Here is a 24,126-nt window from a genome sequence, read left to right as displayed (position 1 = left end):
TCGAAGCAGGTGGAAAGTAAGCTGAGGGGGAAATAGGACATGGCTCTGCCCCTGCCCCCCAAGATCTGCTGTAACGTGCAGGACTGTGGGCAAGAGGAAAGAACATACCTCCCCTGGAGATCTCGTGCACGTGAGGCCCTGTGTACACACGTGCTTAGACGCCACCCCACGTGATCCCCACGGCAACCCTCATTGTTAACCCTGCTTCCACGTGGGAAAACCAAAGCTCAGAGACACAAGTAGCTTGCCCAAGGTCCCACTCGCAGCAAGTTGAAGAACTGATCCAAACCTGGATCCATCTGTCCCCAAAGTAGGTGCCACTCCCAGAGCTCAGCATGTCCCTCCCGCTCTCTGGGCCTCAGTTTCCCCATCTGTGCAATGATGGTGTTTGGTGAGATGATCTCGAAGGGCTTGTTCTAGTTTGGAGCACGCTCCCAGCATCAAACACATCTGCTTTTTGGTTCTAGGGTCAGAAACGCAGCCCCAGCTCCATGCCAGTCCCATGTCAGCCACTGAGGAGAGGAAGCCAAGAAGGTGCGGTCCCTCGAGAAGGGTGCAGGCTGTGGGGGACAGACCATATAGGAATGATTCCAGTACCCTGAGCTGAGTGCTCCTATACACACTGAGTCCTCCTGGGTGTGCAGCTCGGGGCCAGATGGAGGACATGGGACCCAACCAAGGGGCTTGTCTCCCTGCTGGAGGCTCACTGGGGCGCACTGCAGCTCCTGACCCCCGAGAATGAGGCTAGCCCTCACATGCGCACTGTCCTTTATCGTGTACCCAGCCCTTCCCCATGGGCCCATGAGTTAGCTAGGGAAGGGATTCTTTACTAGACTCATCTCCTACAAGCACAAAATGAGGTGTAGAGGAGATAGGTCGCTGATCCAAGGTCACAGAGCTTTGGAGGAACAGGAAGATATAGGCCCATCTATTGCCTTGTCTCCTTCTACATCCCCTCTTGATCCCTTAGGACTCAGAGCAGATTTGAAAACAGGCAATAGGTGGTATCGTATAAATCAAAGCTGGCGGCTCAACCACAGAGCAGACACAAAAGGTTTCTTGAAGGAGGTGGGGACCCATTCTGGATCCTAAGAGTGGGGTGACAATTGGCTGGAGGAGAGCAGGCATCCCAGGCAGATAAATCACATGTGCAAAGGCCCAGGGGCAGAGTGAGCTCCTGAGGAGTGGTTGGAGTGCAGTATCGCTGGAACATGGAGTAGAGCTGAGGCAGGGAGCTTACCTGGGTCAGGGAGGGGGACGGGGCTAGGGACCGGCGGGGGGGGTGCCTGGCTCTCACAGAGCCTTGAAGACCAGGCTGCATTTACAGAAGACGGGACCTGGGGCGGGTGCAGGGGAGAAGTGTGGGTGGTATACAGGACTGCTCATCCACTCATTCCGGAACAGAGGATTTGGCTGACCTGGCTGTCTGATTTGAGCGATAACTTTTCCTTTCTGAGCTCGTTGTTCCCTCCTCAAAGGATAGGAATCTTCAAAAGTCCATGAAGTTCTGACATTTATGATTCGAGGTTGGAATGACCTTTCCTCAGCACCATTACTGAGGAGCGTGTGGGTGCTGGCCCAGGGTGGGGCTGAGCATGAGGCCAGGGGAAGGCCGGGGTGTGGGGCAGGGAGGGCCCTGTCTGCGTTGCCTGGGGACCCCCGGGGAAAGGAGAGAACGGGGAGTTTGGAGGAAGGTAAAGGCACGCTCTGGACCAGCTGATCCAGGCTTAGGGATCATGGCGGGGAGGGGGTGACCAGGAGACAAATGTGAAATGGCAGCCCCCCACCCTGAGAAGCCCATCCTTCCCTGTGCCTCCCTCCCTGCCGGCCCAGAATCCCATGTGCTTTCTTTCACCCTCTGTGAACACCTTCCCCCCAGCTGCTCCAGCCTCATCTAGCTGGATAAGATCCAGCTAGATCTCATCCCCTGGGTCCTCCTATCTCCGCGGGGCACCTGAGACTGGGGATGAGAACACCCACCTGTGTATTCACTCTCTCGGAAAGCGCACGTTAGCTGACCACTCTGGTATTGTTCTGGAAGACTAAGAAGCCTGAGGCTCTGCCTGCTGGAGCTTGCATGCCAGCGACAGAGACAGACAATGAATGGAATCGGCCAGAAGATGGTACGGGGTCTAGAGGACAGGACAAAGTAGCGCAGAGCAAGAGAAATGGGGTGGCTGCCATTGTAAATAGGGTGGTCAGGCCAGGCCTAGCTGAGAAGGCAACATTGAAATGAAGACTTGGAGGACTTCTGGGGGCTGAGTCAGAGCTCCAGTAAATTACCCGAAGCTCACAGCAGCCCCAAGAGGCAGCTTTTTTATAGATGAGGAGACTGAGGCTTAGAGGGTGATGTTAGAGTCCAAGGTGCTCTGCCCGCAAGTGCTGGGCCCAGGATTCGAAACCACATCTGCTGATTCTGAACCAGCACAGGGGAGCGTCGTGGTTGGGGTCAGAGCGAGCGTGCTGGAGAGAAGGACCTCATCTTGGCCACATCTCAGCCGAGCCTCAGGCAGGCTCCTTACCACCCTGGACCTCAGGGTCCTCATCTATGATGTGGGGGTGGTGACAGAGCCAACGCAGTGCACGTAAGGGCTTACACAGTGCCTGGCACCAGGCAAGGGCTCCAAAGTGATAACAAATAATCACCATCATCACCATCACCATCATCATCATCACCACCATCATCATTATTTCTCCTGTGCCTCATCTGCCCGAGCCACACTACAGAGCCCCCAGTAAGGGTGCCTGGCCTGTGGCTAGAGCCTGTTGACTGAGCCTGTGTTGGGGGCTGGTGGGTGTGAAGGGGCTGCCTTGGTGGATGACAGGTGCCCTTGGCTCCATCTCGCCCTCCCTCGCTCCCTCGCTCCCCTCTCTCTGGCTGATAAAATATGGAGAAGTTGGCACGGCCGGTTGCTGCTGAGAAGGCTACCAACACCCCAGAGAGGGTGATGGAGAGCCCTGATTACACAGGCCTGGTGGGCGGCCCGGGGGGTGGGCAGGAAAGCAGCAGTCGCCCATCCATCTCAGAGCCTTCAGCCCACCTGGCCTGGCATCCAGGCACAGGATCCAGCCCGTCCGGGTGCTGCCTGTTTCCATCCCAAAGGCCAGTTGTCTCTGTCGTCTCCCTGGCCCCTCATAGGAGCCCATGGTGGAGAAAGGGCAGGGGTCTGTTTGCAGATGAGCGACCTGAGGTCCTGAGCGGGGAAGAGACCTACAGAGCGAGTGGCCACGTTGGGACTAGAAACTTCAATTTCCCCCAGCTAACGCCCTTTCACTGCCCTGTCAACACCTGTCCAGCTCCTCGGGGGTATTTGCAAGAACCTGGGGAGCAGTGTAGCTTGGAGGTTCTGAGTTCCGGAGCCAGGGGACCCGAGCTTGAGTCCCAGCTCTGCCACTCAGAATACCCTTGGGAAAATTAGTTAATTCAGGCTCACTTTCCCCATCTGTTAAATGGGGATGATGAGCTGAGTCCTCTCCGGGATTCAGAAGCCCACGTCCCAGATCCATGCCTGGGTCAGGGTCTCTGAGGCATGCAGAACCTCCCTGCCCTCCTGGTTTTCTCGCATCTGCCCTCCCCATGCTGTGCTTCCTAGATACAATGCCTTTCCCGCTTGTTACCTGCTGAGCCCCGGGCTCCAGGGCAAATGGCACCTCCACTGAGAAGCCCTCCCTGACCCTCATGTTTCCACATGGGGCATATCACCCCCAATCTGGAAACACTCTTAGAGCCTAACCACCCCTGGACCACAGCCTGGGTCCCATGGCACACGTTCCACTGGCCGCCTCCCCACCATGCCTTGGGATGCTGGAGAACAAAAATCCTGGCAAAATCCTCTCCCTGGAGCCCCCGTGACTGGCAGGGTGTGTGACTGGAGCAGGGGCTTATTTCTGAGAGAGAAGAAGGTCACAAGGTAGCAGCCGACAAAGGTTCCAGGCTTTCCTGCTCTCAGAGATGTCTGACTTTCCACGAGAGACTGGAAGTCAGGAATTGCTTTTCACAATCCCGAGGACAGAATGAGCTGGGCTGGGCTTCCAGGATAAACGATAGAGCGAAAGAAAGAGACATTCAGACCAGCTGGGGCTCTACAAGCCCCCCAGATCCTACCCTGCTAGCTGCTGCCTGTGTCCCCCGGGGGCAGGGCATGTGTGTATCACCTGAAGCCCGGCCTGCTATAAGCCCGTCCTGCTGCGGGATGGATAAAATCTAAATCCTGGTGCCTGCCCCATCTTCCCCAGATCTTCTGGCTCCCTAAAGCCCCCCACTGTCCACCACATGCATATTCTCTTATTTTATTTTTGATACACTGGCTTCAACTGTCCACCCTGTCCTGAGCACTCCTGCCTCAGGGCCTTTGCACAGGCCCTATTCTTTGCCCATGATGCCCCCTCCTCAACTCTTTGCCTGGATTATGTCCACTCATTGTCTCAGTCTCCACCAAAACATCACTTCCTCAAAGATGCCCTCCCGGGCCCCTCCGACGAGGCTGAGCCCCGCTTTTTCGTTCCCCCAACATCCTCAGCTTTTCTCCCATAGCACTTACCACAGTTCATAATCACACATCTTATTTGGATCATTGTTCACATCCTGGGAGAGCCGTGACCAGGAGCACGGGCCCCGGAGCCACCACCTGAGCTTACAAAGAGGCTTCACCTTGCACGGCTGTGTGGCCTTGGCCAAGAGACTTCACTTCTCTGCACTTCAGTTTCCTCATCTGTAAAATGGGCCAATAAAGGGACGTACTCATGGCACTGCTGTGAGAGATAAAGGGCTTGATGAAGTAAAGCACTGGGAACAGTGTGTGGTCCTTGGTTGGAGCTTAATTCACACCCACTGTCCATCTGGGCATTGGGATGTGGGCTCTGGGAGGGCAAGGCTGAGCCGGTTTGCTCACCAGCTCACCACTGGCCCCAAAGCTTGTACATGGACCGATAAACAGTTACTGAACGAATGAACCTTGAGTGGTGTGGTGAGCTGTTTCCAGAAGTTTCCAGTTTTAGAGCGCTTTATTATTTTAAAGGACTTTATGGACCACCACATGATAACAGTTTCACCTCAAGTAGTCATTAACAGAGAAAAATAATAATATGACAATATCACCAGGTCGCTAGCTCGGCGATGCTTTCCATTAAAGTTTTACTTTTAACCTCAACACTTGAAAAAAGAGTCTCCTTAAGGGTGGGAAGCCTGCGGCTGCTGAGTCTGCAGACAGGTTGGCCTGAACACGGATTCAGCGTGATGTGGATGCAGGGTGCAAAGCAGGGGCCCAGGCGTGCACAAGCCGAGCTGGAGATGCCAGTGAGACAGACACCCAGGCTGGGGTGTCTGAAGGGGGAGGCTGAAGATGCAGGAGCCGGAGGGGACCGCCCGGCTGAGTGGGGACCTGGCTACCTCGCCGGGGGGTGGGGGATGGAGCTCTGCTGCCCTGGAAACACAGCACGTGGATTAAAATAATCAATATTTGTGAAGGACGGAGCCCAGTGCTGGTACATAGAAGCTTCTGGATTCGTCTGTTCTCCATCTGCTGCCTGGGAGGCACGTGGAGGAGGCTTCTGCCCAGGAGGCTCCCGGGGGACCTGCCAGGGACTCTCCCCAGCTCCCCTGCCTTATTCTGGACCTGCTTATTCCAGGCCTCTCCGTCCCACCCCCTTCCTCACCTGCCGAGCTGCACCCCTCCTCACCCACGGCCTGGCTGCCCTGGAGCCTGGCCGGGTCCCTCACGACGCTGCGGCTGAGTCGCTGTGAGGACACAGAGCGGACGGCTGGCTACCAGGTGCAGGATGGGGACGGGCCAGCAGGCAGGGGACAGGGCCGGGGCCGGAGGTTGCGGGTTTGGGTTTTTATTTCCACACAAAGGATCAAAGAAATCAAAACAAGCCAGTCATTTTTAAAGAAATCAGACTCGCAGACAGACCACGAGAGGACCCACGCTCGGCCACATTGAGCAGCCGCACGGGCTCTGGGAACACAAGGAGCAGAGCATCGTGCCCCAGAGTCAGCTTTGGGTGGCAGAACCTTAGAGAAACCCACTCTCACCGGGCCAGGGTCAACATTCTTAGGGTCGCAAGGCCTTGAGTCTCTGAGGGACACGAAGAGGTGGTTGGCTCGGCGGTTAAGAGAAGTCTAGTACTTCCATGCCCAGGTTCCAATCCTGTCTCCACCGCAGATGAGCTGTGTGGCCTCGGGCAAGCTTCTTAACTTCTCTGTTTCTGTTTCCTCTGCTGTAACATCAAAGTTGTGAGGTTGCTGTGAGCAATCTGTGAATGCTCTTATCGCCCAATCTTAAGCCAACATATCTCAGAAACATGGCGTCTTGGGGGGTTTTCCACTCTCCCTCACTCCTCCCTGCAGGCATCTCTTCTCGAACACGCCCAAGAGATGCTTATTGCCTCTGAAAGCCAAGGGGACCCCCTCACAAAGCAGCCAATTCCACTTTTAAATCGCCTGGATTGAGAGCTGAAGTCTTCTTCTTAGGAACTTCTGCGCATCCTGGGGGCCGGCTGTGCCCCCCGTGTCTACTTGCTCCTGTCCGCAGGGCAGATTCCAGAAGTGAGACTCACCGTGCCCACCGAGGGCTGCGTGCTTGCTGCTGGGGCTCCTCCAACATGGGTAAGGAATTTCTGTTATGCACGTTTACACCCCGTCATTCACTCAGTAGTGCCAGGCTCTGTTCTAGGCGCCAGGGACATGTTGGGGGGCAGATCCAAATGCCCTGCACTTAGGCAGTTTGCAGGTTAGTGGGAAAGATGCCAATCAAACAAGCAACCGCACTGAAGGGTGAAAAAGAGACTGAGGGGAAGCACAGGTGCTCCTGGGGGGACCCCAAGTTCCGGGAGGAGGAAGAGATACAAGCTAAGTTCTATTCTCTTCTCGTTTTCTGTGTGATGTTGAGCCCACTCCTTTTTTAAAAAAAAGATTTTATTTATTTGCTAGAGAGTGAGAGAGCCCAAGCAGGGGGTGTGGGAGAGGGAGACGGAAAAGCAGGTTCCCCGCTGCCTCGAACCCAGGACACTGGGATCATGACCTGAGCCGAAGGCAGACGTTTCACCGATTGAGCCTCCCAGGCACCCACTGAGCACACTCCTTAACCTCCCTGAGCCTTGCTTTCCCAAATGACCAGGAGGAAAGGGTCCTAGAGACCAGGAAAAGTCACCTTGTCTATCCCACAGGACACTGGGAGGCTCCCAAGAGACAGCGGACGAGACACTGACATTGTCTGCTCTCTTCCCTGCTCCAGAGCCTTCTTGGCTTGAATTGTGTATAACCCAGAAGATGACTGGGGGATGAATCTCAGTTGGTCTAAGGTGATCGTGGCCATCTGTGTGCTTTGCCACTCATGAGTCTTGGGCAGGCATGTGGTCCCGTTTAACGTGATAATATAAAGAGGAATCTCTGGAGGGCCTGGTGAGTGGCACTATGCTTCAAGGTAAAGATTTTCCTCTCCAATGGAAGTGAAAGGCACATGAGGAGGTTCCTTTGCTCCCTTCCCTCCCTTCCTATTTTGGAGACTGTTGTGTGAGGATGTGATGCCTGGAGCTGTGGCAGCCATCCTGTGACCATGAGACACCAAGCCAAGAACAAGGACCAACCAGCTGAAAGTGCAAAAGTGGAAGATGGTGCAATGGACTGAATGTTTGTGTCCCCCCAACTTTCATATGTTGAAATCCTAACCCCTAATGTGATGGTGTGGGCAGGGGGGGGCCTTTGGGAGGTCACTAGGTCACAAACGCTAAACCTTGTTGGATGGGATTCATGCCCATATAAAAGGGACCCAAGAGGGGCACCTGGGTGGCTCAGTCAGTTACGCATCTGACTCTTGATTTCGGCTCAGGTCATGATCTCAGGGTTGTGGGATTGAGCCCCGCATCAAGCTCCAAGCTGGGCATGGAGTCTGCTTAAGATTCTCTCTTTCCCTCTCTCTCTGTCCCTCCCCCTCTAAAAAAAAGGGGGGGACCCAAGAGGTCTCTCATGCTCTTTCTGCCGTGACAGGATACAAGAAGTGGGCAGTCTGCAACCTGGAGGAGGGTTCTCACCACAACCTGACCACGATGGCACCCCAATCTTGGACTTCTAGCTTCTGGACTGTTGTTTATAAGCCACCCACTCTGTGGTGCTTTGTGATAGAAGCCCAATCTGACTAGGACAGATGGAAAGAACTAGGGTGCTGGGTGACATTGCTACACTGTAGAATCAAGGCCATCCGCCATCCAGACACCTGGCTAAGTAAGCAACTGCTGTCCTTCCGAGTTAAGCTACTGACAGTTGAGTTTTCTGTTGATACAGATAAACACGTCCTTTCTTTACCTTTTTACCTCCTTCTCCTCCTCCCAAAGCCAGGTGAACCATTATCTCCTTCATGCAGTTTTTCCAGAAATATTTGCTGACCATCAGCAAGCCTTTATGGAGCACCCATATGGCCCCTGCTCGGTTTTAGGTGACGGTACAGCAGGAGGGGGCCATTATAACAATGAACAGTAGTGAAATAGATGATAATGAGATAGCTGATTGAACTGATTACAAATTGCGATAAATTTTATATATTCAACAGTGGGGTGCTGAGATAGAAAATGTGACCCTTTTGGGTAGAATTGTCAAGGAAGGCGTTTTTGGGGAGGTGATATTTAAGCAAGGCCAGGAGGTCCCCAGGCAGTGCAGTGACCCAGCCAAAGGTCCTGAGGTAGGAAAGAGCTCATGCAGCAGGCGGGGGGCGGGGGGGGTGAGGGACCAGCAGGGACAGCACGAGATGGGGCTTCACTCAGTTTTGGGATTATGCCCGTGTTCAGGGACGGAAAAGCCAGGTGGTTCCATCCCCCTGTTAATGTCACCAGCCTAGACTTCTCCTTCCTGGGCCTGGCTGCCTCCTCCAGGGGCTGAGTCAGGCTGGCCCGGGACAGAGGAACAGAGGGAGTGTTCAAGCGACGTGGCAAGGCCCTCGCATCACCAGCAGCCCTCGGGCTTTTCAGCACGTGAAGACCCCACTGCCCCGAGGGGCTGCATCCCAGTTAGCAGCTCGTGGCCTCTGCCATCAGAGGACAGCTTGGTGCTGGCTCTGGGACACTTGGGGTGAATCAGCTCTTGGGGCAGAGAGAGAGAGATTGGAGAGGGAAAGGCAGGGCAGGAGGAGTGGGGAGAGGCAGGGGGAGAGTGGAGGGATTGGCTCAGAATATCTTAGGTCTCTACCCTCGGCAGCTTGGTCACATCCTTCCTCCTGTGACATTTATTGCTGTGAACGTACATTTCAGACACAGGTCTTAGCATCCTGGAACACCAAGAACCCTCAGAGATCAGGCCTGCCTAACACCCAAGGGATAGGAGTCACACCGCAGCCGGTCACCCTGGCCCAGCAGGGGAGGGGGAGGGAGGGCCTCGGGCTGCACCAGAACCTCCAAGATCTGACCCACAACCCCCCCATGGTTGGACCCTCCGCCACCAGTGCGGGGTCCCTGGGCCTCCGTGCTCCCAGCCAGCCTCCCTCTGGAGTCTCAGCCCCTCCGCTGACTCGCTGTGTCCATTTCCACATCTGTAAAATGGGAAGGATGAAAGAACGTGCCTTGGATAACAGGGTTACTGCCACGTGGCAAATGCTCAAGATGAGTTGGTCTGCCCTTGTTACTCGCCACCGAGGCTCCGGCCGTCCAGCCAGTCTGTGGCCCATCCAAGGCCAGGACCCTGGCTTCCGGGCTGGTGCTGTGTCGCTGAGCTCACCAAGACGTGACGGCTGCGAGGACTTTCCTTCACCACCTTGGGAGACGCTCCATCAAGGCATCGAGCTGCTCCCCACAGCCACACAGAGACTCGCCCCATCCGCCCCAGGGACACACAGACAGACTCCACGGACAGATGCAGGAGCAAATACATACACCCCTTCACGCATAGGCTGAGAAGCAGGTGCTCAGAGAGCACACACACACCAGGCTCTTCACGCCCCAGGCCCCCAGGCCCCCTCCTGGAGCCCACCATCTTCTCTGCCCTTCTCCGCGTCCTCTCCCGCCCTCTACCACTCACATATTGTGGCGGCTCTCCCAAAGCCCCCAGCTGTCACTTGAATGAGGGGGGATGTTGTCAGCTCCTATTGGCAACCAGAAGCCAAAACTTCCACTCCCAGCCTAGGGTCTTGGCGTCCCAGCTCACCTGGAGGTGAGGTGAGGAGGCCGTGGGGTGGAGGTTTCAGCCAGAGCCAGCTCCAAACTGAGGGCATCCAGTTGGGGCCACCTCCTCCGACCCTCATTCCCCCCCCACAAGGATGTCTTGGGGCAGCTAAGTGCTCTGACAGAAGCCCTCTGGGGGTGGGGGGAAGCTGGGGGTCTGCATGATCTCTACCATCCGGGCAGCTCAGCGAGGCCCAGCCCTCCGGAGCCCCCCATGTCATGTGACCGATGGAGCCTCAGAGCCTTAGAGCATCAGAGCTGGAAGGACCCTTCCTGTCCATCCAGTCCTGCCCCATCTTCCAGATGGGGTGACTGAGGCTCAGAGAGGGGAGGAGATTTGCCCAGAGTCACACAGCAGAACCAGTCTCCCAGCCTGGGCTCTATCCTCCCTCACTCTGAGTATGCGGGGGTCAATCCCAAGCCTGATGCTGACTCCAGATAGCACTGATCCCCACTGCTCAGCAGCCCCTTCTCCCCAGCCCTCCAGACCCTGCAGACTCAGGCTGTGGTTCCCAAGGCAGAGGCCTCCTGGCTCCTTCGTGATGGTCCCCAGAGCCAGAGACCTTCCCAGAGCCCGTCCAAACTCAGCTGTGATTTACTCCCTCTTTCCCTTCCTGTTTATTCAACCCCTTGGCAAAAGGCCCCAGGGGGAGAATTTATGAGCCAGAAGGAGGGGATTCAGGAGGGAAGAGGCGGGAAGATGAGAGTGTGTGGTTGAAAAGGAGGAGGAGAGAGGAGAGAGCAGAGAATTTAAGGAAAAAGCAAGACAGAACGTGTGTTTGTGTGAGAGAGAAAAGGAACAGTGCCGGCTTCGCAGTGGGGCTCGTTGGACAGGGATCTGCTGGTCCAGGAGAACCCCCCCCAAGAACCCCTCAGCTGCCCTGGGGTGCTCCCTGGGGATGCCCAGGGTCAGGAGCCCGTCTTAGGGTCCCCAGGCCACTCCCAGGGGGGCAGGCAGCTGGTGATGCTGCACCAAGGAATCTCCCACCCTTCCCAGAGTGCCTGTGTCCCCTGCCCCCTACTCAGTATTCAGCGACACCCCAGGTGACCCCGGGTACTGATAGCACTGTGTATACAGGAGGAGCTCCTTAAACACTGCGTAGACACCAAGCAGGAAACAGCCCCTGACTCAATGCATGGCTTCAAGCAAGATGGGTCCCCTGGGGGCCTCTGTTCCCTCCTCTGTCCCGCGAGGGGCCACTGGGTGGTGGCTAAGGGGCCCTCCAGCTCTGACAGCCCACGGCTTTGTGATCCCAGAGGCCACCCAGCTAAATGCCATCTCAGCACAAAAACCTCCACCTTCCTGCCCACTCCCCGTTCTACCTTTGGTTATGGTTGGTAATTTCCATAATAAAACATCAAATCATAACAAAAAATTAAAAATGCATCTTGCCCAGATACCCATGGAATGCCCAGAAAGTAGCCAGAGAAACCATTCCTGCTGCAGGGAGAAATAACGTGACACCTCCTAGCGACTTTGAACCCAAGGGGGCTTAGGAGGGGTGTGCGTGGTGCCCTGGGGTTTCACAGCGGTGCGCAGAGTCTCGGCTGCCAGGCAACAGAAAAGCTAAGGGCACAGCTCCCTTCCACCTTTTGGCAAAATCATGCTCCATTGTCAAGTTCAGTCACTTGGGTATTTGTGAGAGTTTACAACCACCCTACCTGATATGTCCTTAACCACTCCACACTAATGAATACGTCTTGAGTAGTTTCTTTTTTTTTTTTTTTTTTAAGATTTTATTCATTTATTTGACAGAGAGAGACACAGCGAGAGAGGGAACACAAGCAGGGGGAGTGGGATAGGGAGAAGCAGGCTTCCCGCCGAGCAGGGAGCCCGACACGGGGCTCGATCCCAGGACCCTGGGACCATGACCTGAGCCGAAGGCAGACACTTAATGACTGAGCCACCCAGGCTCCCCTTGATTAGTTTCTTTATCTTTGTGTTGTATGTATGGGTTTTCTCTTACTTTCAACTAAGTATGTCCACAGAATTACGCACTTACTATTTTTGAAGGAAAAAAAAGTAATTTGGGTCAAATAAATATTTTCATGAAGTTAAAAAAAAAAATGCTCCCACCCCCTGGCTCTGGTCTCCTGCCACCGTCCCTCTCCTATCCTCTCTCTCTGCCCCTCCCTCTGGTGCTAACAGCAGAGCTGTCTTCCCAGAGCACCCTGTTCCCTCAGGCCCCTCTGCCCCGCTACACCCCAGACGTGCCCCCCATGCCCTCCACAAGGACTCAGCAGACACTGCTCCCTCTGCAAGAAGAATCATGCAGAGGACGGATGCAGGACCGGGAAGGCCAGAGTGTGGCTGGGAATGAAGGTGACAGGTCCATGTGAGGTCCAAACCGGCTTGGCACTTGCACTGGGAGTGATGTGGGGACCAGGACCTTCCCATGCCCATGAGACCCTCTGAGGCGACTGACAGTTCTGCCGACCCCATGCCCAGGCTCCGCATCCTAACCTAACATGGGAATTCGATGGAACCCAAGAACCTACAAGGCCAGCTGCCTCGGTTTTTTTGGGTTTGGGTTTTTTTTCCAATTTTTTTATTTATTTCATTAGGGGCGCCTTCGTGGCTCAGTCGTTTAAGCATCTGCCTTCAGCTCAAGTCATGATCCCAGAGTCCTGGGATCGAGCCCCATGTCGGGCTCCCTGCTCAAGGGGGAGTCTGCCTCTCCCTCTCCCTCTGCCCTGCTTGTGCTTTCTCTCTCTCTCTCTCAGTCTCTCTCTCAAATAAATAAATAAAATCTTAAAAATAAATAAATAAATACAATTTAATTAACACATAGTGTATGATTAGTTTCAGAGGTAGAGTTTAGTGATTCATTATTTGCATATAACACCCAGCGCTCATCATATCACGTGCCCTCCTTAATGCCCTTCCCCCAGCCACCCCATCCCTTCACCCCCCTCCCCTCCAGCAACCCTCAGTTTGTTCCCTGGAGTGAAGAGTCTTTTATGGTTTGTCTCCCTCTCTGTTTTCCTCTTATTTTATTTTTGCCTTGTTTGACAGAGGAAAGGAGGGGCCCTTGTTGGAAGCCACATGGCAGAGTCTGGGGATTCGATGTAATCGGACCAACCTCTCCCCTGCACAGAACCTTGCAGAGGCTCCCCCCGCCACCCCCACCAATGCCCCCGGCCCACAGGACAAGGTCAGATACCCCGGCCTTGGCACACAGGCTTTCCAGACCTCCTGCTGCCCTTACCCAGCCCCACTTCCCACTGGACTCCCAGCCTGGCTCCCTTCCCTCCATCCTTCCCCAGATGGATCTAACCCCCACTCCCGATCACCCAGACCTCCTCTCTACCAGGTCCACTAGCCCAGGTGGTGGAGCCGGGATTGAAAGCGGGGCAGTCGGACTCGAGAGCCCACACCCCTCACCACTGCGGGCTCCTGTCCCAGCCCGGGAGGGAACAGCCAGCAGAGACCCCGTCCCTGATTGCAGACTGTGCGCTCCCTTCCACTTCGCTCACACCGCTGGGCAGAGGTGGTCTGCAGGTGGGGGTGGCGGTTGGCAGGGGAGCCAACTGCCCTTTGCCTTGCCCTCTGCCACACTGGGTTCTTGAAAACATCGAAGAGAAGGAAAGCCCAGATCTGAGCTTGTGCTGGGTGGAAAGGAAGATTCTTCTGCTTCCCTCCCACCCCATACCTTTCTTTTCTCGAGCCCGGGCAGGACCAAATGAGGAGCAAATATTGCCCTGTGCTCTGAGGTGGGGCCTGGGCTCTGTCCCGCCCCAGGGCTCGCACCCTGTCCAGTCCTTGCTCGCCCTTCCACCTGCTGGCCCACCGTCAGCCTCAGCATCACCAAGGGATGCTCGCAGCATGACAGGGACAGAGCAGCCCCACACAGAACATGCTTCGTCCCCTGCCTCTGTCCCTTCTCGTCTACACGACCTTAGGCAAGAACTGGACATTCCCTCTGCCTCAGTGTCCCATCAGGGAGATGGGGACGATAGCAGTCCCTACCATGCGGTGCTGGGGTGGTTGTGCCAAGGGAAGAAGTTAGGACGTATGACGTGCTTGGAAGGGTGTCCGGCACATGCTGAGAACCCTGCAAGCATCGGTCCTTATCCGTGGGCTCCAGGCGCTGGGCCAGGCTCCATTCTCAGCTCAGCTAGCTGGGTGGTGGTGGGCAGCTGACCTGGCCGGCGACTTTATTCTAACTCTGCTGTTAAATGGGTACACTCCTCACCTTGCTTCACGGCACCGAACACGGCGGCCGGCACGGTGGGGGCCCTTCTCAGGATGATATTAGTGACAACGACGTGTTTGCCCTCCAGGAGCTTGCAGTAACGGGCCTCTCATGCAGTAGCCCAGCAGCCGCACTCCTGGGGCCGTGTGCAGGAGCCGCCAACCCGCCTAGCAGCTCAGAGGGATTGCGTGTGCAGGGGTATGCAGGGAGAGGGCACGGCACCGAGAGAGGACATCCCCCTTCTGGAGAGTCTGTCCCCCACGGGCCTCCTCACCCTCTCCCAGATTCCATCAATGCAGCTTAGGGAATTGGCCAGAGGGAGCAGCTCTGCTTCACTAGGGAAATAAAGAAGCGACTGGTGGCCTGATCATCTCCAAGGAGAGACCATTAGGGAGACATGCCTGGGCAAGGGGGAGGGAAAAAAGGAGAAAAAAAAACTGGGCCATGAATCTGGAGATCTAGGACTAGCTGCTGTGTGGCCTTGGACAAGTCACCTGACCTCTCTGGACGTCAGTTTCATCTTGTGTTGTGTGTAGTTTGAGGGGAGAGGGAGATGCTGATCGATCAGCACTTACCCAGCTGGCCTGGGAAACCAAGCCTTGTGGTCTGGGATGGTTGTCCTGGGTTCCCACGCAGGTCACTTCCCAGATTTCTCCCTGTCCCCTGGGACTTGCTGCATGGGAATGCCAAGCCCAGCTTTCTTCAAAGCCACTCCCAAGCTGCCTAACACCCCCCCACCCCATCCCCCACCCTGTCCAACAACCCCAAGGCAAAGGCAAGGGCTGACGGAGTCCCATGCGGTGGGAAGCAAGGACCGAAGTTCGTGGCGCACCTGTTACGCGCTGTGTGTGCGCCGTTCTTGACAAGTATTAAGTCATTCACCCTCACAATAACCCGGTGGGGAAAGTTAATATTTGCATTTTACAAATAAGGAAACTGAGGCTCAGAGAGGTTAAGTCACTTGCCCAAATCAGTAAGTGGGTAAGTGGCTGATCCAAGATTCCAAGTCAGTCTGACATCAGCTCTTCTCAACTCTGAGATGGGGAGCAAGAAGGACACGTGGCGTTGGAGAGCGTGGAGGCCATCGTAAGCAGGGGCTAATGCCATGAGCGCCGTCCTCACCCCCAGAATTGGCAAAGAGCTCCCCTTCCTCCTGGTTCTGAGAACCACCTCTGTAACTGCTCAGTCATGGAGGAACCAGCCATGCATCCAGCACCTACCACGTGCCAGCTCTAAGACGGGCATGAACACCCCGCCCACACACAGTCCCTGCCCTTTCAGGGCTCATGGTCCAGAGCGGGAGACGGAGGCAGGTCAGGAGTACGCTGAGTGTCATGACAGAGGGGCCTGGGGGGCTATGGGAGCCTAAAGGAGGGACCCTAGCCTAACCAGAAATCAGGGAAATCCTCCTGGAGGAGGGTACATGTAAAGTGGCTCTTCAGTGGGCTCAGACAGAGGAAGGTCTCTCTTGTTCACTGCCATCTCCCTGGGATCGAGGACAATGCCCAGCAAAAGTGAACTCTCAAGAAAGAACGGCTGAAATGATTTGTTGAACTGCAAGCTCCATGACAAAAGACTGACACCTCCAAGAATAATGTCAGGAAGGATCTGGAAAAGAAATTGATAGGGTTGGGGGTGCTGAAGGTGCACGGGGACGGGCGGGCAGTGGGAGAGGATGAGCTCAGTCTTCAAAGCCTGGGAGGCACTCACCGGGAAGAGGAAACCAATGGGACCTGGACACCCCGAGGGGCAAAGCCAGGAATCATTGGAGGAGGCCCATTTGGCTCAGTTTAAGCAAGAGCATTTCAGCAGTTCAGCAGCTGGAAAGGCTGGGAGCCAGCTCGTGAAGTGGGGTCCCCTGTTAGAGGACTCGAGTTGAGGCTGGATGACCATCTATTAAGGATGCTGGAAAAATAAATCAGTCAGAGGGCTGGGTGGGAAGTGGTGTTAGCTGAGTTTTAAGGTCCCATCTGTGGCCGAGTCTGGGATTTGCCTGCCCAACAAATGACTTACTTTGGCCTTGCTAACAGAACTCCCATGCAGGATGGAACATCACAATGCCCAAAACAGGGGCCAAAAAGGATTGTTCTAGGCCACTTATGACTCTCCCATTCCCCTTTGCCAAACCCTTTCCCAACTTGCTTTGCAGTAGCAGTAACCTTATGACCCGCTTCTAGCTGACAGTATGCAAGAGCAGGTCTGCTGAGCAACTTCTAGAAAAGATCTTGTGTCCTCCCCACACCCCACCCAGCCACTTCTGGCTAGCCCTTTTCACCCTTCCTTATGGGGATGTTGGTGTGAGGACATGATCCCTGGCAGCTCTTCTGAGACCATGGGGCGACAAAGCACAGGCTAAAAAGCAAGCACTCAGGATAGCAAAGTTTAGCAACTCTAAGATACATCATATTTTCACATTGTGACATCTTTGAAATCAAGATGTATCTTATAATAATCATTGGATGTCAAAGTATAATTGGCTTTTTTTTTTTTTAATCCACAGAGGTGCAGCATAGCCTGGAGACTTGCCCAATACCACATAAATAATAACAGATGTGGAACCAAGATTCCAATCCAGATATTTTCCATCTTAGCATCTAAAACATGGTCTGGGAGGAGGGAGGGAAGGGAGCATAAAAAGACTAAGCCCCCACTTACAGATGAGAGAACTGAAGCCCAGAGAGGTTAGACAGTTTTCCCAACGCCACAGAGCCTGTCAGTGGTAAAGTGAGTTCTGGCCCCAGCGTCCAGCGCATTCCCCGAATGCCTTGACCTGAAGTATCCGATGCAAAGACACGACTCCAGCAGCATTCATTCAGGGCCCACGACCAACCAAGTCAGGCCGGCCTGGTTAGGGCTCTTCAAAGCACAAAGTGACTCCAGCTGCCTCCTCACCGCCTGACTCCTTCATTAACAAATGGCGTCCATGGGCACCCCCGTCCCTGCCGGTGCCTTCTGCTAAGAGCCGAGCTGATGGGAGGGGCGGTCCTCGGCGCGGTCCCGGGGCAGGTGCCACATGCCACCTCTGGACAACGCTGTCCCATGGCTCCTCTGGCGCGGGCCCCGCTGGAAGCACCACACTTGGTCTGCCTCGGTGCCGTGACTGTAGGAAGGCACCTCACCGCTCCGCGCCTGGGGTCTCCGGAGTTTAGGGGACGATGGTAGCACCACCCCCACAGGCTGCCGTGAGCCTCTGATGCGTGAACATGCACACAGCTCCAGAGGGTTACCCCGTGTGCCCTGACTGCACAAAGGAGGGAAGGTACAGGCCAAAACAACGTGATCCAAGTGCAGCCGAATCCCAGGGAATGGATGGGTGGATGGATGGGTGGATAGGTAGATGGATAGGTGGATAGATGGATGAAAAGTGGATGAGTGGATGGGTAAATGGATGGATGGATGGATGGATGGATGGATGGATCAGTAGGTGGATGGATGGATGGATGGATGGATGGATGGATGGATGGATGGATCAATAGGTGGATGGATGGATGGATCAATAGGTGGATGGATGCATGCATGGATGGATGGATGGATGGATGGATGGATGGATCAGTAGGTGGATGGATGGATGGATGGATGGATCAGTAGGTGGATGGATGGATGGATGGATCAATAGGTGGATGGATGGATGGATGGATGGATGGATGGATGGATGGATGGATCAATAGATGGATGGATGGATGGTTGGATGGATGGATGGATGGACAAGTGGATGAGTGGATAGGTGTATGGATGGGTGGGTGGATGGACTGGTGGATGGGTGGATGAATTGGTATGTGGGTGGGTGGATGGGTGGATGGATGAATGGACAGATGGGTGAATGGATGAGTGGACGGGTAGATGGGACAAAAGCCTAGTAGAGGCTGGGGCTGGAGCTCAGGGAAACTACTCATCTCCTCTCCTGCTGCTCAGGGTTGAGAGACTGTGGTCCCGTCAGGGATCAGTGAGTCAGTCCCTGAGCTCCCCAGGCAAGGAGAGGGCAGACTAAAGAACAAGATCTGACAGAGGATTAAGGTGACAGGAGCCAGCGGGCAAGGGGTGAAGGGTCGGGGCAGAGTAGCCAGAATGAAGGTCTGTGAAAGCAGAGAAAGCTGTTTCTCAGGTGGAGGAGAAACGGTGGGGGGGCAGCAAAACCAAAGTTGGCAGTGGAGGGAAAAACTTGATCAAAGGAAAAGCAATTAGGGCAGTGCGCTCCCTGAGTCCCTGTCAGCATGTGACTCCCAGAGCCCTTCCTCTCCATCAGCCAGCTCAGTCTCACTGCATCCCGCATCCTGGCAGCCGCTTTGTTCCTAGCCTTCTATTAGCTGTGCCCGGGGAAGGAAGACGTTGATGCAGAGGCACCCCTCCCCAGCCAGGACCCTGCTCTCCATCCCCAGCAGGAGGACCTTCAAGGGCCGGGTGGCCCCTCTGAGTGTCACCTCCCTCACCTGTAAAACAGGGGCAGCAAGGATGCCACCTGGAGGGGAGGTCATGAAGAGGAAGCTAGAGCAGGTGTGAGAGGGTCTGGTACCCAGGCGGGGCCGCCACCTTCCCTTCTGCCCTCTTCCCGCCCCAGATGGACTACAAGGTGCCCAGTGAGTCGAGGGGCAGGCGGAGCTGTGTTTCTCCGTCGTGCCTGCTCAGGAGTCAGCCGGTGGCATCTTGGACCAGTGCTGGGCCTGCCCCCAGAGATGGGTCTCCTGGAGGTGGGGTCCCCGGGACATGTTGGCGTGCAGCCGGAGCGGAGCAGCTCGGATCTAAGTGGATGCATGGCAGTTAGGCGGGGACTCGGACAGAGCCCCCAGAACTGGTCACAGTGGGCAATGCTGTTGGGGAGGGCAACCCCGTGGCCAGGGGCCCGAGGGGGCCCGAGGGGGTGGTGTGGGAAGGCGGAGGACGTTCCTCTCATACCCCTGGGCGCTATGGGTTCTGTTCCATGGGCCCACATTATCTATCGAAAGAGAGAATACTAAGAAGCAAATGGAATTAAACCGAGCGCCACCCTCCCCCGAGACTGGCAGGAAGTCCTTAGTGACACAGCATCTTCCGCTTCTCCTGCCCGTGGATTCCACAAGGACAAGGTCACCGGGCCCCCGGGACACGGAGGTGGCTCCGGCCACTAGACAACTTCCGTGGGCTGAATTGTGTCCCCCCCAGAATTCCTCTGTTGAAGTCCTAACCCCAGCACCTTGGAAATGTGATTGTATTTGGAGATGGGGCCTTGAGAGAAGAAAGTCGGGTGAAAATGAGGTCTTTGGCCGGGGGGAGAGGGCCTGGTCCAATAGGATGGGTGTCCCTCTAAGAAGAGGGGATGTGGCCACAGACAGGCACAGGCTCCCGCACAGAGAGAAGGCCACGTGAGGACACAGGGAGAAAACAGCCCTCTACCAGCCGGGAGATGGGCCTCCGAATAAGCCCACCCCGCCCACATCTTGATTTCAGACCTCCAGCCTCCAGAGCTGAGAGCCGAGGCATCTCTAACCAGGGAGCCGTCCAGCCTGTGATGCTTCATTAGGGCGCCCGGCGGACGACCACGGAGGCCCCCTCCACCAGCACCTTCCATCCCCGCCACCAAATATGGCCACGCAAGCACCAGCTCTGGCCCAGACAGCCCCCAGCCCTGGCCTCCGCCTTCCCAGCCCCTCACCCTTGGTGGTGCCCCAGGCCTGAAGGGAACCACAGCCCCTCTGACCCTCTGCCTGTCCTGGAGGGGGGCCTCCCCTTAACCCTGAAAGCATCAGGCCCCCCACAGCCCCCACACCCCCACTGGCCTAGACCTTCGGGGCAGCCGCCTTCTGTGACAACCTCGCTTTGTCAGCCCCGGAGAGCAAAGAAGCTGCCACGCTGCCTTCAAAATACAAAGGCCAAGGGGCGCCTGGGGGGCTCAGGCGTTAAGCATCTCCCTTTGGGTTCAGGTCATGATCCCAGGGTCCTGGGTTTGAATCTTGCATCGGGCTCCTTGCTCAGCGGGGAGCCTGCTTCTCCCTCTCCCTCTGCCCCTCCCCCTGCTCATGCGTGCGTGCGCGCTCTCTCTCTCAAAATAAATAAATAAAATCTTAAAAAAAAAAAAAATACAAAGGCCTGGCCAGTACCCTTCCTTCCATCCTAAGGCATCCGCAAGGGTTACACACCCTGCAAGCATCTTCCTCAGCCTTCTTGCCCTTCCTCTCCTCCCCCCCCCTTACCTCCTGTAGCCTCAGGACTCTTGCAACTGGCAGGACCTCACTCTAACCTCATTAAGAGAATTGGTTGACCCCTGGGACTAAAAGGCCCCTAAACTTCAGGTGTCAGCACTCTGGGGGCTGAGAGTCGGAAGGAGCCCCGCTGAGGGCGAGGGCTGCTGAGACCATGACTGAGGGAGCTTGGGAGTGGCGGTAAGGAGCACCCCCACCCCAGCGCCCACACTCAGTGACTCTCTGGGCGCAGAGAGCACAATGCAGATGTCAAGGCACCTGAAGACGCCTGTGCTAACGTGAGCAGGGGGACTGTCACTGAGCAGGGAAGGAGCAGAGTAGCTGCCGCAGTGCTTGCAGGACTGTGCCCACAAGCCCCTGCCCAGAAGGACTCTCATGCCCACGGTCTCTGTTTCCAGAAGGAAACGGAGCTTTGGACAAGTAAAGCTCAGCCTGCCCCATGCGCACAGCTAGGAAGGAGCCGAACGGTGCATCCAACCTGCAAAGCCCTTGCTCTGTCCCTTTGCAGCACAAGGCCTCCGTGTCCTCCAGCGGTCCCCTCCTCTAACCCCTCTTGGCTTCTTGGTTTCCCGCCCCCTCACCTAGGTGGCCTCCTGTCCCCACCTCCCTCCACGTTGCTCCAACCTTGACCCATCTGCAGAGGCGCTTCTCCCACCAAAAGCTTGCATTGTGTTTCTGTTCTGACCTTGCTCTCAAGAACCTGCCATGGCTCCCCATTACTTCTAAGAATCGACTCAGAAATCCCCATGGGGGCACCTGGGTGGCTCAGATGGTTAAGCGTCTGCCTTCGGCTCAGGTCATGATCCCAGGGTCCTGGAATCGAGCCCCACATCGGACTCCGGGCTCAGCGAGGAGCCTGCTTCTCCCTCTGCCTCTCTCCCTGCTCATGCTTTCTCTCTCTCTCTCTCTCTCTATCTCTGTGTCTCAAATGAATAATTTTAAAAAAATCTTTAAAAAAAAAAAAGAAAGAAATCCCCAGCCAGGCGCAAAATGCCTCTCAAGCATCCGGCTCTTCTCGCCTGTGGTATCTGATCTCTCCTTCCTCCCCTCACAGACCCGCAGCTCCAGATGGGCGGATCGGCCATCCCCTCCTCTGAGAAACCTTCTCAGTGGCTCTCTCCGTGCGACAGGCCAAATGACGGCTCCCCAGAGAAGTCCTAACCCCTGGAACCAGCAAATATACATTGCTCCATGACAAAGGGAAATTAAGGTTGCTCATCAGCTGACTTTAAAATAGGGAGACTATCCTGGATTATCTGGGGGGGCCCAGCGTACTCACAGGGAAGAAGGAGGCCAAAAAGGTCTTGACTGCTCTGCTGGTTCTTCAGACAGGAGGGGCCGGGAGCCAAGGAAGGCAGGAGGCTGCAAAGGGCAGGAAAACAGACTGTCCTCAGAGCCTCAGAGGGAACACGGGACCAGCCCTGCCCCACAACATCCGCAGGAGACTTGTGATCTGCAGAATCGTACATCCATAAATGTGTATTGCTGAAGCCACTAAGTGAGTGGTGATATGTTACGGCAGTCATAGGAAAGTAACACACCCAGACAGAGAAAACCACACCAGGGGCCAAAATCACCCGGTTCCTGGGCCCTTCCGTGAGCCTGAACGTCCTCCCCCCACAACAAAAGTAGAAGCCAGCCTCACAGGCTTGTCATGGGGGCCGAGGGACGCTGGTCACAGTGTGAGTCCCCTGCCTCTCGCCACCAGGGAGGGAGCATGATCATCAGTCTGAACACTGATAGTAGTCCTCTTCCCACGTTTCATCTTCTCCAGATGAAATATTCCAACTGCCATCTGGATTCCGCGTGTTCCTAATCATTTCATAAGTAGGGTCCGGCTCCACACACAAGTAGTCAGCAGCATCCCGGGGATGGGGCTGTCTTCATCACGGCCCTTTAAAAAAAAAAGCATTCTTTTCATTGGCCACAATAGTGACGGTTATCCCAGGAGCTGGGAGGCTGCCCGATTCATGAATCGCTTGGTAAAGCCAATTGGACCTTCAAATTAAGAAAAAAATGGCTCTGATTATTCCAGAGCCCCAGTGGTTCTCCAGCAGGGTTGATTTTGTCCCCAAGGGACATCTGTCAAGATCTGGAGACATTTTTGGTTATCGTAACTGGAAGGAGCTACTGGCCCCTAGCGGGTAGAGGCCAGGGATGCTGCCGAATGCGCTACCATGCACGGGATGGTAGCCCCACGACAGAGAATTATCCCACCTCAAATGCCAGTAGGGCTGAGCCTGAGAAAGCCCGTCACTCAGATGCTCCCCACGTCCTAGGCCAGTTCTAGATATTTAGTATCAGGAGCTCTCAACCTTGCATTGACTTTGCAAGGTAACATTAACATCCAGAAGACAAAATCCAGGCTCAGAAAGGTTAGGGAACTTGTCCTAAATCACACAGCTTGAAAGGCCTTGCCAGGACTCCTGGGGCGCCTGGGTGGCTCAGTCGTTAAGCGTCTGCCTTCGGCTCAGGTCATGATCCCAGGGTCCTGGGATGGAGTCCACATCGGGCTCCCTGCTCTGCAGGAAACCTGCTTCTCCCTCTTCTACTCCCCCTGCTTGTGTTCCCTCTCTCACTGTGTCTCTCTCTGTCAAATAAATAAATAAAATCTTTAAAAAAAAAAAGAAAGGCCTTGCCAGGACTCCTCATGAGACTCCCCTGGGTGCTCTCAGAGCCAGGGAGGGCCCTTCTGACGTGTCTGCCTCCCGCAGATTATGGGGGGAGGCTATGTGGGGGCACGCGCCACTGGGCTCAGCACCTACAGGAACCTAAGGGAACCCCTTGCAGATGAAGGCCCTGGCACCAGGCTTTCCCCATCAGATCAGAGCTCACACCTTGCCAATGGGTGCCCTCCACTTTAAGGACAAAAATATTGCATAGAAAAGTTTGGCTTTTCAAAGATATCACCAAAAAAGCACTCCGTATTTTATAAAGCCTGTCATTCAGCTAGGGGGTTCGTCAGTGAGTCAAGTTTTACTGAGCTCCATGTCCCAGTCTCTGAACATGCTTTCACGGCCCTTTGGACTCTGTGGTCCACCCCCTCGAGGAGGCAGATACCAGCACACACGATGCTTGCAAGTGTGGGCTCTGCAGTCAGACGACCTGAGCTTGAAACTCGGCCCTCCTAACCCACTCGTTGTGAGTCCTGGGCAATGTAACCTCCTAGGGCCTCAGATCCCTCTGCCATGCAATGGGGGCCATCACGGTCTCCCCTTGGGGTCATTGTGAGTTAGATTTGTGCGGTGCCTGATGCATATAAAGGCCATAAATGTTAGCTCCAGCCTCATGACCTGTGACCAGGAGCAGGGACCAGTCAGCATGGACGTGGGACCCTCCTCGCCTTCCCCCACCCACCCCGGGTTCCCTGAGGGGTCCAGTCAGCTTCCCTGCCCTCCCTGGTATGAGAAGAATCATGAAGGAGAGGGGCGCCTGGGTGGCTCAGTTGGTTAAGCGACTGCCTTCGGCTCAGGTCATGATCCTGGAGTCCCAGGATCGAGTCCCGCATCGGGCTCCCTGCTCAGCAAGGAGCCTGCTTCTCCCTCTAACCCTCCCCTCTCTCATGTACTCTCTCTCTCATTCTCGCTCTCTCAAATAAATAAATAAATCTT

The 24,126-nt window shown here is 55.4% G+C and overlaps 1 long non-coding RNA gene across 2 annotated transcripts in view; it reads right to left on the bottom strand.

The window, feature by feature from the left end:
* Window positions 1-13,103: 13,103 nt before the first annotated feature.
* LOC115944960 (uncharacterized) overlaps window positions 13,104-24,126 on the bottom strand; it is a 17,647-nt gene continuing 6,624 nt past the window's right edge. The window contains exons 2-5 of one of the 2 annotated variants that reach the window (XR_004079446.2): window positions 22,161-22,409; window positions 21,795-21,877; window positions 16,053-19,078; window positions 13,104-15,950 (exon numbers count right to left, since the gene is read on the bottom strand). This is a non-coding gene — a long non-coding RNA (uncharacterized LOC115944960). Of the gene's footprint in view, window positions 15,951-16,052; window positions 21,878-22,160; window positions 22,410-24,126 lie in introns of both variants that reach the window. The other variant, XR_014145924.1, reaches the window with a different exon arrangement.

This window comes from Leptonychotes weddellii, chromosome 5 (assembly GCF_054177405.1).
Source record: "Leptonychotes weddellii isolate Sample4059 chromosome 5, ASM5417740v2, whole genome shotgun sequence".
Lineage (NCBI taxonomy): Eukaryota > Metazoa > Chordata > Mammalia > Carnivora > Phocidae > Leptonychotes > Leptonychotes weddellii.
Note: the sequence above shows the minus strand (reverse complement) of the source record. Positions and strands in the feature narration are given on the sequence as shown.